This window comes from Bombina bombina, chromosome 2, assembly GCF_027579735.1.
Source record: "Bombina bombina isolate aBomBom1 chromosome 2, aBomBom1.pri, whole genome shotgun sequence".
NCBI lineage: Eukaryota > Metazoa > Chordata > Amphibia > Anura > Bombinatoridae > Bombina > Bombina bombina.
The window spans coordinates 1,258,591,933-1,258,603,958 of NC_069500.1; positions in this window are offsets into that span (position 1 = coordinate 1,258,591,933).

Below are 12,026 nucleotides of genomic sequence, written 5' to 3' on the forward strand. Positions count from 1 at the left end.
GGTTACAAATGGTATGACAGCCAAATGGATTGAATACTAGAACACATGCAAATCCAAAAGAACCAATGAGCGGGACAAGCTCTGAGGCCAATGGAAAGACAGCATCTGTTATGGGCCTATCAAATTGTCACCGATGATTAGAATAAGAAAAGGGTGGGGTATATCACATGAGAGAACATCATGCAAGGGGAAAGAAAAAAAGAAGGTCTTTTTGTCTGTTTACTTTTGACTGAAAACTTTGCTGCCATTTTTTGGACACAGTCATAAGTAAAACCTGGGACTAACTTCTTGATCCATATTGCAATACCTTTCTTCATATGGGGTGACCTGAATCAACTTGGAAAAGCTGGAACATTTAATTTGGTTCATGTTGTGATGTATGACTGTTCTCTATTTTTAATATGTTAAACAAAGTGTATTTAAGACTATATAGGGGTTATGTGTGAAAAATAATCAAGTCTAATCCCCAAAGTAGAAAAATGGGGAGGGTGCTCAGTGTAAAGAGTAATAGATAATCTTAAAATGTAAAGAAAAGATACACCATAATGAGCACTCACTTAAATACTATTATTGGAGTAAAGGAAACAACAACATGCAGTATGTTAGATTAAAATATAACCTTTATTTAGTTGATAAATAAAAGAGAGGGGGAATACCCCTCAGTGGTAAGATAAAAATGAAGGATAAAAAAACAAAACTTATATACAGTGTATAACGTTAAGTCTAATAAAGATACTAATATGAGAGGTGAGGAGCACCCCAAAGCTGTATATATGAGGGGAGACTGGATTAAAATTATAACTGTATAGAAAGCACCAGATAAGTATACACAGCACTTCTTATGAAATATCAAGATAATACTTAGTCACTGTGGAACATATTTAACACAGCTTACTATAACAAATAATATCAAGTGAGTAGCCTTAAGCTTATAGCAAATGACCTGAATGACCTGAACTTATAAGAACATATATACTAAATATATGTGGAACATATTTCACACATATATAATTAACATTATGCACAGAGTAATATCGCCTTGATACACATTTTGCCTCAGCTTCTTCAAAAGGCGAACCCGTAGTCATTGGACCTACCCTTAAAAACCTTAGTTGACCAATCAGTGCCCACTCTTTTATTTATCAACTTAATAAATGGTTATATATAATTCTAACATACTGCATGTCTGTTTCCTTTACTCCAATAATAGTATTTAAGCGAGTGCTCATTATGGTGTATCTTTTCTTTACATTTGACAATTATTCTAAGACTATAGTCAGATTGCAGCTATATAGATATATTTTAGATTTACCTTATTGTAATAAATAAGAAATTATAACAGCTCAGATAAAATGGCTGTTTTCATAATACTATATATAACTTCTGGTGTTTTAATTAATTAGAGGTAATAGAATAACTTGTGGGCTAAGTAGCTTAATTATATTTTTCTGGAAGTTAACAATCCATACCTTGTTTATCTCATTGTGGTATTTTAATGAAACTCTGATTTTGGAATATTATTGTGAATAAGGTAATTGGTAAAGGTATATTTGTATGATCTTTGTATAGAATATTGTAACACTTATGCTTGTATGGTTTGGATTCACAATCTGGTTTCTATAAATATATTTCATGTGTCTATAACTTAAACTTATCGTAAAAGAACTTAGGAATAAATATTGATTACATTGTTTCGTATATGAATTTTATTGGGGGTTTGTTTTAAAGAATAAATTATTAAATAAATTTGTATTATAACCCGGCTATATACTGACAATATTTACCCCATACTTTCAGTATTTGGGGCTCTAATTTTTTTGTACATGTAAGCAGATGATCTTCTACTCAAAATTGCTTTAAAATATATTTCTTAAATAAAGGAGTACCCGTGATCACAAAAATCACTGGACTCCTATAGGAGGTGCTAAAAACTCAAAACAGATCTATCCCCGTTTCCTCAGGCTTGTAAGCCTGAGGAAACGGGGTGTCCCTGAGAAATGCGTCGCTACTATCTCTGTACTTTTGTCAGAGATCTATTTTTCACACACCCAGCTGTAAATTTGCTATACCTTTGGTAGTTTTTATTTTGTATAATAAAATACTGATTTTAACTTTTAGGAGTCTGGTAGCTGGTGTGATAGTCTCCCTGATAGTAACCCAAGGGGCAGTCAGCCCTTCTCCCTATCCTATTTTCAGTTCCAGCTTGGAGGAAGCTATTCTCTGTTAGATTGATAGTCTGGAGACCCGAAGCCATAGGATTCCAGTGTTGCCTGTGATTCCTTTATATAGGCCAGCTGGCTTGCTGCCAAATACCAGCCTGCTTCTATTGGCACAATAGAGTGCCTTCACATTTGTGAGTACCCTGTATCTGATCTCATTTGGATTTTTTGGTCCCCTATTGATCTACACTTGTGGCGCCTCTGTTTCTGTTTTTGTTTTTTGTTTGTTTTCCATCATAAAATATATTTCCTTGCCAGTATATGCAGATAATATGCTTCTATTTAATATTATTGGCTGTGCTTATATCTTTTATCCCCTACCCAATAAGGTGGAACCATTCCACCTCTTTGCCTGTTTTTTCAGTTTATTAAATTTGTCTACACTGAGGTTTCGCTTCAATACGAACCCCCCCCCCCCACAACAGTTAATATGACACTCAAATATAACTTACTTGTATGTATATTTTTTTTATTTAGGTCCACGTTGTGGTATCCTAGGTGATTCTCACTTTTCCTTTTTATATTCTAAGGGTCCAAAGTTAACTCCCTGGACAACGTCCCCACCCCCTCCCAATAAGCCACATATAAGCTACTGTTATAATGGAATCCCATGTGTCAAGGGTATATGTAAAGATTAATAAATGTATATACATATTTTGATCACATGTTTTGGCTGTTTAGTGGCAAATAATTCATTCAGAAAAATCGACTTGGCTCATGACAGCTCTCCCCCACTCAGGATGCAAAAGTTAAAAAGAGCATACAAGTAAGAACAATAAACATTTGTTTATTTGACTTTGATAGCCATTTCAGGAGACCATGTGTTTTACTGCCTGGAAATTGTTGATAGGATCTCCTACCCTCTAGAGCGTTGCCTGGAAGTCCTGACCTGGGAGAGATATCTTGTGAGAAAGTGACATGTTTTGTGAGAACTTTGACCATTTACACACAGATGCTGCTAAGCTGTGACTTGTAACTGGTTACTGGGTCTTGAAAATATCATTTTACTCTAGCAAAGCTGATCTGCCTTTCTCATTGATTACAAAATATACTTATTGGTATTCTGAGGTTAGATAATTCCTATTAAGGAATACTGGATATCGATTGGCGTTCATCCTATTAACGTATTCAAGATCACGTATTCAAGGATTATTGGTAGATTGGAGGAGAGCAAATTGTGTTTTTAAATTGTATTTCATAGTATTGAATAGATAGCTCTTAGCTTACTTTTTGTATGCAAAAAACTTTAAAGCAAACATTCCTTGTTGCTAATGTAGCAGAGTAAAGAAATAGTTTTGTATTTCAAGTTAGCATTTCATAGACTGTGTACTGTTAAACTAATCCTAAATTTTAAATTGTTTATCTGTGCAAATATATAATTATATGTCAGAATTGGGTTTTTGCATAAATTATATATACAATTTCTGATGTTTTAAATAAGATTGTGTTAGATTAAAGCGTGGGGTAAATAGCTGAGTATTTTACTTACAATCCTATTGTGTTAATTGAATGAAAGGCTATTTGTAAATAAGGCTGTTTTAAAGGTAAACTCTTATGAGGAGTTGTAAGACGTATAGCATATCTCAATAGTTGTTTTTTTAAACGTGTATAGTATTGTTTCATATACTGGGTAATACAAATATATTCCAATATGCTCATAGATATTACCTTATAAAAATATTCAGATATGTATATTAATTTTATGGTTTCCTACTAGATGCATATTGATTGAGGGTTTATTTTAAAAGATAAATTATTTAAACATATTGTGTTATAACCCTGCCATAGACTGATATATTATTTGGAGTAGCACTACTGATAAATATACGTGACACATGTTACCCACAATCTACCTTTATCATTATGGCTGATGGCAATTTGTTTATATATTTCTCATAATTTATATGTAACAATAGTGTTTAGTAGGCTCAAATTCCCTTCTCTCAGCCAGCGAGGCACCAACCTTAGCCAATATGGGTACATTTGTTATACTTAAGAAGCATTTAATTGCTTTCAAAGCTAATTCATCACCTTATTCTTATGTACTAATCTCCAAGCTGTGTTTACCATTGTTTAAATCTACCAAATGTAAATATACTATTTCTGTGGTTATAATTTGAGTACCCTTGTTCCTATATCAGTTGTTTTAAAAATACCCATCGCATTAGCCACTGTTAAACGCTATTATCCATATATTATAAAAGAGAGATTCTCAAATCTCTGATAGCTATGTAATGTGCAATTTTCGTACATCAATGTGTCAGACGTAATTGTTTTATCTGTGACAAAGGAAGGAGGCAATGTCAACGGTACTTGTATATTGCTAGTTAGTATTATGTCATTGTTGTTTATTACCAAGAATCTCAATAAAAGACTATTTAAAAAAAAAAGAATACATTTTTTCAGTGGCTGTGCTATATTGCACACAGTGCATATACGTTGCCTATATTTTCACTAGCATATAATCAGTATTACATATATCGTAGTATGGCGATGTCCATCATCTAACAAACTGTATTTGTTATTGCAGTGGGGGCCCTAACCCCCCAAATATCCTTGTAGCAGCCGCTGCTACCAGCACTATCAATACCAGTGCAAATTCTGTGTCTGCTTCTACTTGTCTAATGAGCGATAAGTTGGGACAAGCACTGTTACCTCTGTTTCACAGAGTCAAATATAATTTTCTAGGCAAATATCTGCTCCTCTGATCAATCATCTAAAGGAAGCAGTGGCAGTTGCTGCAGCAGCACATCATTTTTAGCATCTGCTGTAGCATGCAATCCTATGTCCACCAGGAGTAGGATATATGCAGGGCACCACCACTACCACAACTAGTAGTACAGCAGCAGCATCAGTAAGGGTTGCCTAAGCCTACCCATAAAACAAAAGATGCTGACTTGAAATTAGTTTGTCCTCAAAGCCTAGCAGTAGGATTGGGAGGGGTCCGAGGTTAACAAGCATCCTTGTGTACACATCAGCTCTTTAGACAGTCCTACTCCCAAACCACATGCAACATTGTTTGCCCAGTGCCATCATTAGTTCTACACTGCCAGTTCTTCCACTCTCCTAATTTTCCATTCCACCATGTTTTATAGCAGCAGCTGGGGCGCATGTATTACAATCTGAAATGCTGTCTCTGAGCTACTGCAGAAACAGGGCAGAATGCTGCAGGATATGTAGATGATCTCATTGTGCCAAGCAGTAAGGGAGAAGAGGTAATTATTGAGGAAGGTTTCCCTCCTCTCCATCACCATCATCTCCTTCTGCTGTAAGCAGCCAGTTCCTACAACAGCCTCACCCACTACCCATGTTGCCAGTTCCACTAATCATGCAATTCTGCGAGGGGCAGATATTAATTAGCAGTGCCACATTCTCAAACCACCATCAATGAGACCGGTGACTGGGTGATGGGTCACAGTAGAAATCCAGCTTTTATTATGTTGCTGTTTTACAAGTAGAAATTTGGCTCTTAAAATAGCTGACCAGCAGAAAGGGTCACCTTTTTACGTAATTCAGGAGGATACCGAAACCTCCGAATGCACGTTTAGATTTTGAGGTTTATGTACTGTGAGGCTTACAAAATTCAGTATGCCTGCTGCCTGCTACTGCTGCTGCCACTCCCTGCTTCTGTTCTTCTTGCTCTATGGTGGTCATCATCAGTTAAAGTTAAAATCATAGTGAACTGTTACCTGCTGTGTCCAACGGACTCTAGACATATGTTTTTCCTGCACCCTTTGAGGTTTATTTTTGGGATTGTGTACTGGAGGCCTACCTAGTCCAGAAACTCTGCTGCTGCCAATCCAGCTTCCTGGCCTTCTGCTCTATGGTGGTCATCATCTTTCAAAGAGCCAAATTCTCATGGAACTTCCTGGGCCTGCTGTGTCCAAGGGACTGTAAACATGTTTATTGTCCTACCTATTCTTTTAGGGTTCATAATGTAATCAGAGGCCTGTCTAGTTCAGTAACTCTGCTGCATGCTTGTACTACCTCTCCTGCTCCTGCCCTTCTCTGAATTGACTGTCCAAGGATAACTAAATGCACACCTGATATAGAAGAGTTCACCTCTGTGAAAATGCACAATTGGGCTAAAAGAGGCTGCTCCTAGTTGGTAACACACCATAGGAACAAACTACTGAGCTGTTTTTCATTTCTGGTAGAGCGCTACTCTTTCTCTATGTATTTGTAATATGACCCAGTGAAGTCTCCTAAGGTGATGGGGAAAACTAGACGTGGACTCCTCGCCAATTGTGATTATCGGAATGTAGCTGCACATCACTGACAAGGCCCCAAAGAAGGCCAAAATGATTGTCTGGTGTTGCTATGTTCCTTGTTCAGAAGGAGATTACCTGTATTTGGAGCTGGACTGACATTGTTAGATGGGATCAGACTGATATACTTCAGGAAAATTATCTAAAAAAGCACAATTGGCAAAAGAGCAGGGGTCAAGTCCTACAAAAAAAGTTGGGGAACTCACCAAGGACTTCCATCCCCACAATCAATATTGTTTTATGCACACACACACACTGTATTTATATGTGTCAGGTTAGGAAATGTCCAGAAGAAGACCCAAATGCTAGGGCGAACTTAAACAACACCCTTGCACTCTGAGTTTAATCCAGGACGTGACCCCACGACAACCTCTAAAAAACAAATGTACTCACGATATGGGAGCAGAGTTAGCCTGAGTCCAAAGTAATTCAAGATATCAGCAAATAGACTTCTGAGTAAGTGAACTGGTTTCAGGAAATGTCTTCCACAGAATCAGGAGAGCAGAGATAGTCCACTTATACTCAGACAGAGGAGAGGGTAAAACAAGAAACAGTTAATAATGCAGTTTGAGGGCTAACACTGTGTAGTCAGTCCTTGCAGAGTTTGGCACAGGTTATCAGGCAATTTGAAGGTTATACTGAATCGTCAGTACTTGCAGAGTTAGACAACAGGATATCAGGTAGTTTGAGGGGTTAACACTGTGTAGTCAGTCCTTGCAGAGTTTGGCAACAGGTTATCAGGCAGTTTGAGGGTTAATACTGAATAGTCAGTACTTGCAGAGTTAGACAACAGAAATCAGGTAGTTTGAAGTTAACAATGATTAATCAGTACTTGCAGAGATTGGCAACAGGTTATCATGCAGTTTGAAAGTTTACACTGATAAACAGTACTTGCAGAGTTTGGCAACAGGTTAACATGCAGTTCGAGAGTTTCACAGAATAAACAGTACTTGGCAGTGTTTGCCAACAGGATATCAAGCAGTTTTGAAGGTTTATACTGAATAAACAGTACTTGCCGAGGTTGGCAACAGTAAACAGCATTTGAGAGTTTCACATAATAAACAGTACTTGCAGTGTTTGGCAACAGGATATCAAGCAGTTTTGAAGGTTTACACTGAGTAAACAGTACTTGCAGAGGTTGGCAACAGTAAACATTGCAGTTTGAGAGATTCACAGAGAATAAACAGTACTATTGCAGTGTTTGGTAACAGGTTATCAAGAAGTTTAGAGGGTTAACCCAGCATAGCCAGTCCTTTGTAGAGTTTGCAACAGAATATCAGCAGTTATGAGAGATTCCACAGCGATGTCCTCACAGGAGCCACAAAGAGGAACAACAAACAGCACTGAAGAAACAGGAAGCCCAGAATAATAAGACTGGTGTGACATCATCAGGAGGGGTGGCCTCAGACTACCTGCCAATCAAGCACACAGGACTGCCGGAGCTTCCCAGCGGCCGAGCGTGACAGTGCCCCCTCCTCAAGGACCCCTCCGGGGACCCGACCGGGCCTGGCAGGGTATTTCTTGTGAAAAGACTTGACAAGTAGCTGGAGCATGAACATGAGAGGCCTGGTTCCCAAGATCGTTCAGAATAGGATAACCCTTCCAATGGACCAGGTAGTACAGCCGATTGGCCCCGTAGCTTGGAATCCAAAATCTGTCTGACTTCAAACTCAGAAGTTCCCTCTACAGAAAGTGGAGGGAGTGGTTTACTCTTGATAGAGTACCGGTTGTAGATGACTGGGCTGAGTAAGGAGACATGAAACACTGGATGAATCTTGAGAGTCTTGGGTAAAGCCAGCAGTATGCAGAAGAACAAATTTTGGAACCAATTCGAAAAGGTCCAATGTACTTAGGGAACCCAACTTAGTACACAGGTTGTTTTAGACGTATGAATCTTGGTGGATAAAAATACTCTGTCTCCAGATGAGTAATAAAGGAGCCTTACACCTTCTGCGATCAGCATCTTCTCCTTGTGTCTTAAGGAAGAGGAAAGTAGATTTTGACGAATGAGTTGCCAGTGTTACTGAGTATTTTGTCACAATATCGATCTTCTCCAGGGGACTTCAGTAGTAACTGGTAATCATAGAAAGGGTTCTAGGTTCATAACCATAATCTGCCTTAAAGGGAGAGTCGTAATGAGGGCGTTATAGCGTGAGTTGTGATCTAATTCCGCCACAGGAAATAACTGAGACCAGTTGGAGTGGTGATGTCTACATAATGTCTAAGAAAAGATTCCAAGGCTTGATTTACATGCTCAGTCTGTCCGTTGGATTGAGGATGATGTGCAGTAGAAAGAGATATGTTGATTCCGGAAGTGCTTACAAAAAGAACCTCCAAAACTTGGAAACCAAATGGAACTCCGCGATCTGAGACTATGTCAGTGGGAAAACCATGTAAACAAGATATATGTAGAACAAAGAGTTCATAAAGTCTTTGAGCTGAAGGCAAGCCTGGAGAGAGGTATGAAGTGAGCAGACTTGGAGAACCGACTCCACCACTACCCAAATGATCGTATTTCCAGCAGAAACAAGAAGATCTGTAACGAAGTCCATGGGATATAAGTGAGACCAAGGGTAATGAGGAATAGGAAGAGGGTGTAATAGACCAAACAGTCGATGAGAATATTGTTTGTTCGAAGCACAAGAACTACAAGCAGCAATATAATCCTTAACCTTCCCTCCTCATAGTGGACCACCAAATATGCTGTCAGGATAGGAAAAGTACAGAGTCCAGACCCCAATGCTAGAATTATGGTTATTACACCCTAGCACTGTGAGTATAAACCAGGGACCTGACCCCACGACAGCTTCAGAAAATAAGTACTCACTGAAATAAGATGGGAGTTTGGCTCACAGGACAGGTGATGAAACTTCAAGCAGATAGGGATAATCCAAGAGAGTCGTCAGACCAGCAATGTCCAGCAATGAGTAATCAAGCAGATTTAGGGTTACCAAAAAGAGAAATTAAAAAAAGTCCAGCAACGTGTAATCAGGCCGTTAGGGGTTAACCAGTAGAATGGTCAAGAAAGCAAAGTTCCAGCAATGTGTAATCAGGACAGTTAGGGTTTAACCAGTAGAATAGTCAAGCAAGCAAAGTTCCAGCAACATGTAATCAGGCAGTTAGGGGGTTAACCAGTAGAATAGTCAAGCAAGCAAAGTTCCAAGCAACTTGTAATCAGGCAGTTAGGGGGTTAACCAGTAGAATAGTCAAGCAAGCAAAGTTCCAGCAATGTGTAATCAGGCAGTTAGGGGTTAACCAGTAGAATAGTCAAGCAAGCAAAGTTCCAGCAACGTGTAATCAGGCAGTTAGGGGTTAACCAGTAGTATAGTCAAGCAAGCAAAGTTCCAGCAACGTGTAATCAGGCAGTTAGGGGTTAACCAGTAGAATAGTCAAGCAAGCCAGCGGTTCTAATATAACAAGAAGTTCAAAATAGTACTCACAAGCCGGGAATGAGAACAAACAGGCACCGGAGGAGAGGAGACGCCGGAATAAGAAGCCCTTCTGACGTCAGCAGAAGGGGCCGGTGGCATACAGAGTTGCTAGGCAACCAAGGGAAGTGCAACAGCGCCGGAAAAAACAAAGAGCAGAGGAGAGGCGATCAGCTGAGCGATCGCGACACATGCTGCTTCAGTTTCCACAAAGTATTGGTTTTACTCCAGGATGACCTGCTGAAATGTTGTCGTGAGCCCAATGTAGAAGCTCAAGACGTAATACTTTGGGTACATAACATACAGGATACCAGAAGGTAGTTTGCAAGAAGACGGTACCCGGACTTGAGCAGCATGTAAAGCCTGTACTGGAAAAGAGGATACTTGCGCTAAAACAGTGACTGGAAGTAGTATAGGTTCAGAATCCAAAGGAGAAGGCTCAGAAGATTGGAACTGCCTAGATAAAGCATCTGCCTTGGAATTTTTGAACAGGGACATAGGAAAGTACAAAATTAAACCTGGAGAAGAACAAGGCCCACCAAGCCTGACGAGGATTGAGACGAGTAGCTGTATGGAGTATAAAAGATTCTTATGATCTGTCAGAATGAAAAAAGGTTGACTGTACCCTCTAACCAATGCCTCCATTCATCCAAAGCTAATTTTATAGCCAAAAGGTCCTTATTGCCCACATCATAATTTAACTCGGCAGGATTGAATTTTTTCGAAAAGAACGCCACAGGATGTATCTTGCTGGTAGTCGGATCACATTGGAGAGAACAGCTCCAGCTGCTTATAGAAGAAGCGTCAACCTCCAAAATAAACTGGAGATCAGGAATTGGATGACTGAGAAGAGGTGCCGAAGAAAATGCTGATTTTAGCGTTTCAAAAGCCTGTACTGATGAAGTGGACCAGTTCTTACAATTTTGCCCTTTCTTAGTAAGAGAAGTGAGTGGAGACGTGATGTCAGCAAAGTTCTTAATAAACTTTCTATAGTATATTGGCAAAGCCAAGAAACGTCTTCAGGGATTTGATAGTAGTTGGTCTGGGCAGTCCTTGATAGGCGAAAGTTTAGCAGGATCCATCTTAAAACCTGATTCTGAAATGATATAACCCAAAAAGGGAATGGAACTCTGATGAAAAGAGCACTTCTCCAATTTAGCGAACAGGGAATTGTCTCATAACCTCTGAAGTACCAGTCTTACATGATGTACATGTTCCTGTATTGTTTTGGAATAGATCAGAATGTCATCGAGATAAATGATAACAAATTGATTTAGATAATCTCTGAAGATTTCGTTAACAAAGTGCTGAATACTGCTGGTGCATTGCACAATCCGAATGGCATTACTAGATACTCGTAGTGACCAAATCTAGTGTTAAATGCCGTCTCCATTCGTCTCCTTTACTGATTCTGACCAAATTGTAGGCCCCACGGAGATCTAACTTGGAAAAAAACAGAAGAACCTTGAAGACGATCAAATAACTCAGGAATGAGTGCAGAGGATAGCTGTTTTGACAGTAATCTGATTCAAGGCCTGTTAATCGATCAAGGACGGAGACCTCCATCTTTTTTTCCAATGAAGAAAAAACCCGCAACCACAGGTGATGAGAAAGGACGAATAAATCCTCTGGCTACGTTGTCCTTTATGTATTCCTCAAGAGAGACATTTCTTGACGAGAGAGGGGGTAGGTCCTTCCCTTAGGTAGAGGAGCCCCTGAAAACAATTCAATAGGACAGTCAAATATCCGGTGTGGAGGTAACGTTTCAGCCTCCTTTTTAGAAAACACATCACTAAAGGCATGATAGTAATTAGGCAATGAATCAGGAACATTCCACCATAGCTACGACAGGACAAGATGGTTTTGAGGGATTTTGCAGGCAATGTTTGAAACAGGTAGTTCCCCAGGAAATAAGTTCTCCTTTAGACCATGAGTAGACTGGATCATGAAGCTGCAACCAAGGTAACCCCAGAATCAACGGTATGTGGGGAGAAGTGATGACGTCAAAACGAATAATTTCAGAATGGAGTATGCCCACAGACAAAAGAAGGGGAATCATAGAATTTTGTATGATACCAGAATCTAGAGGCTGTCCACTAACAGTGGTTACC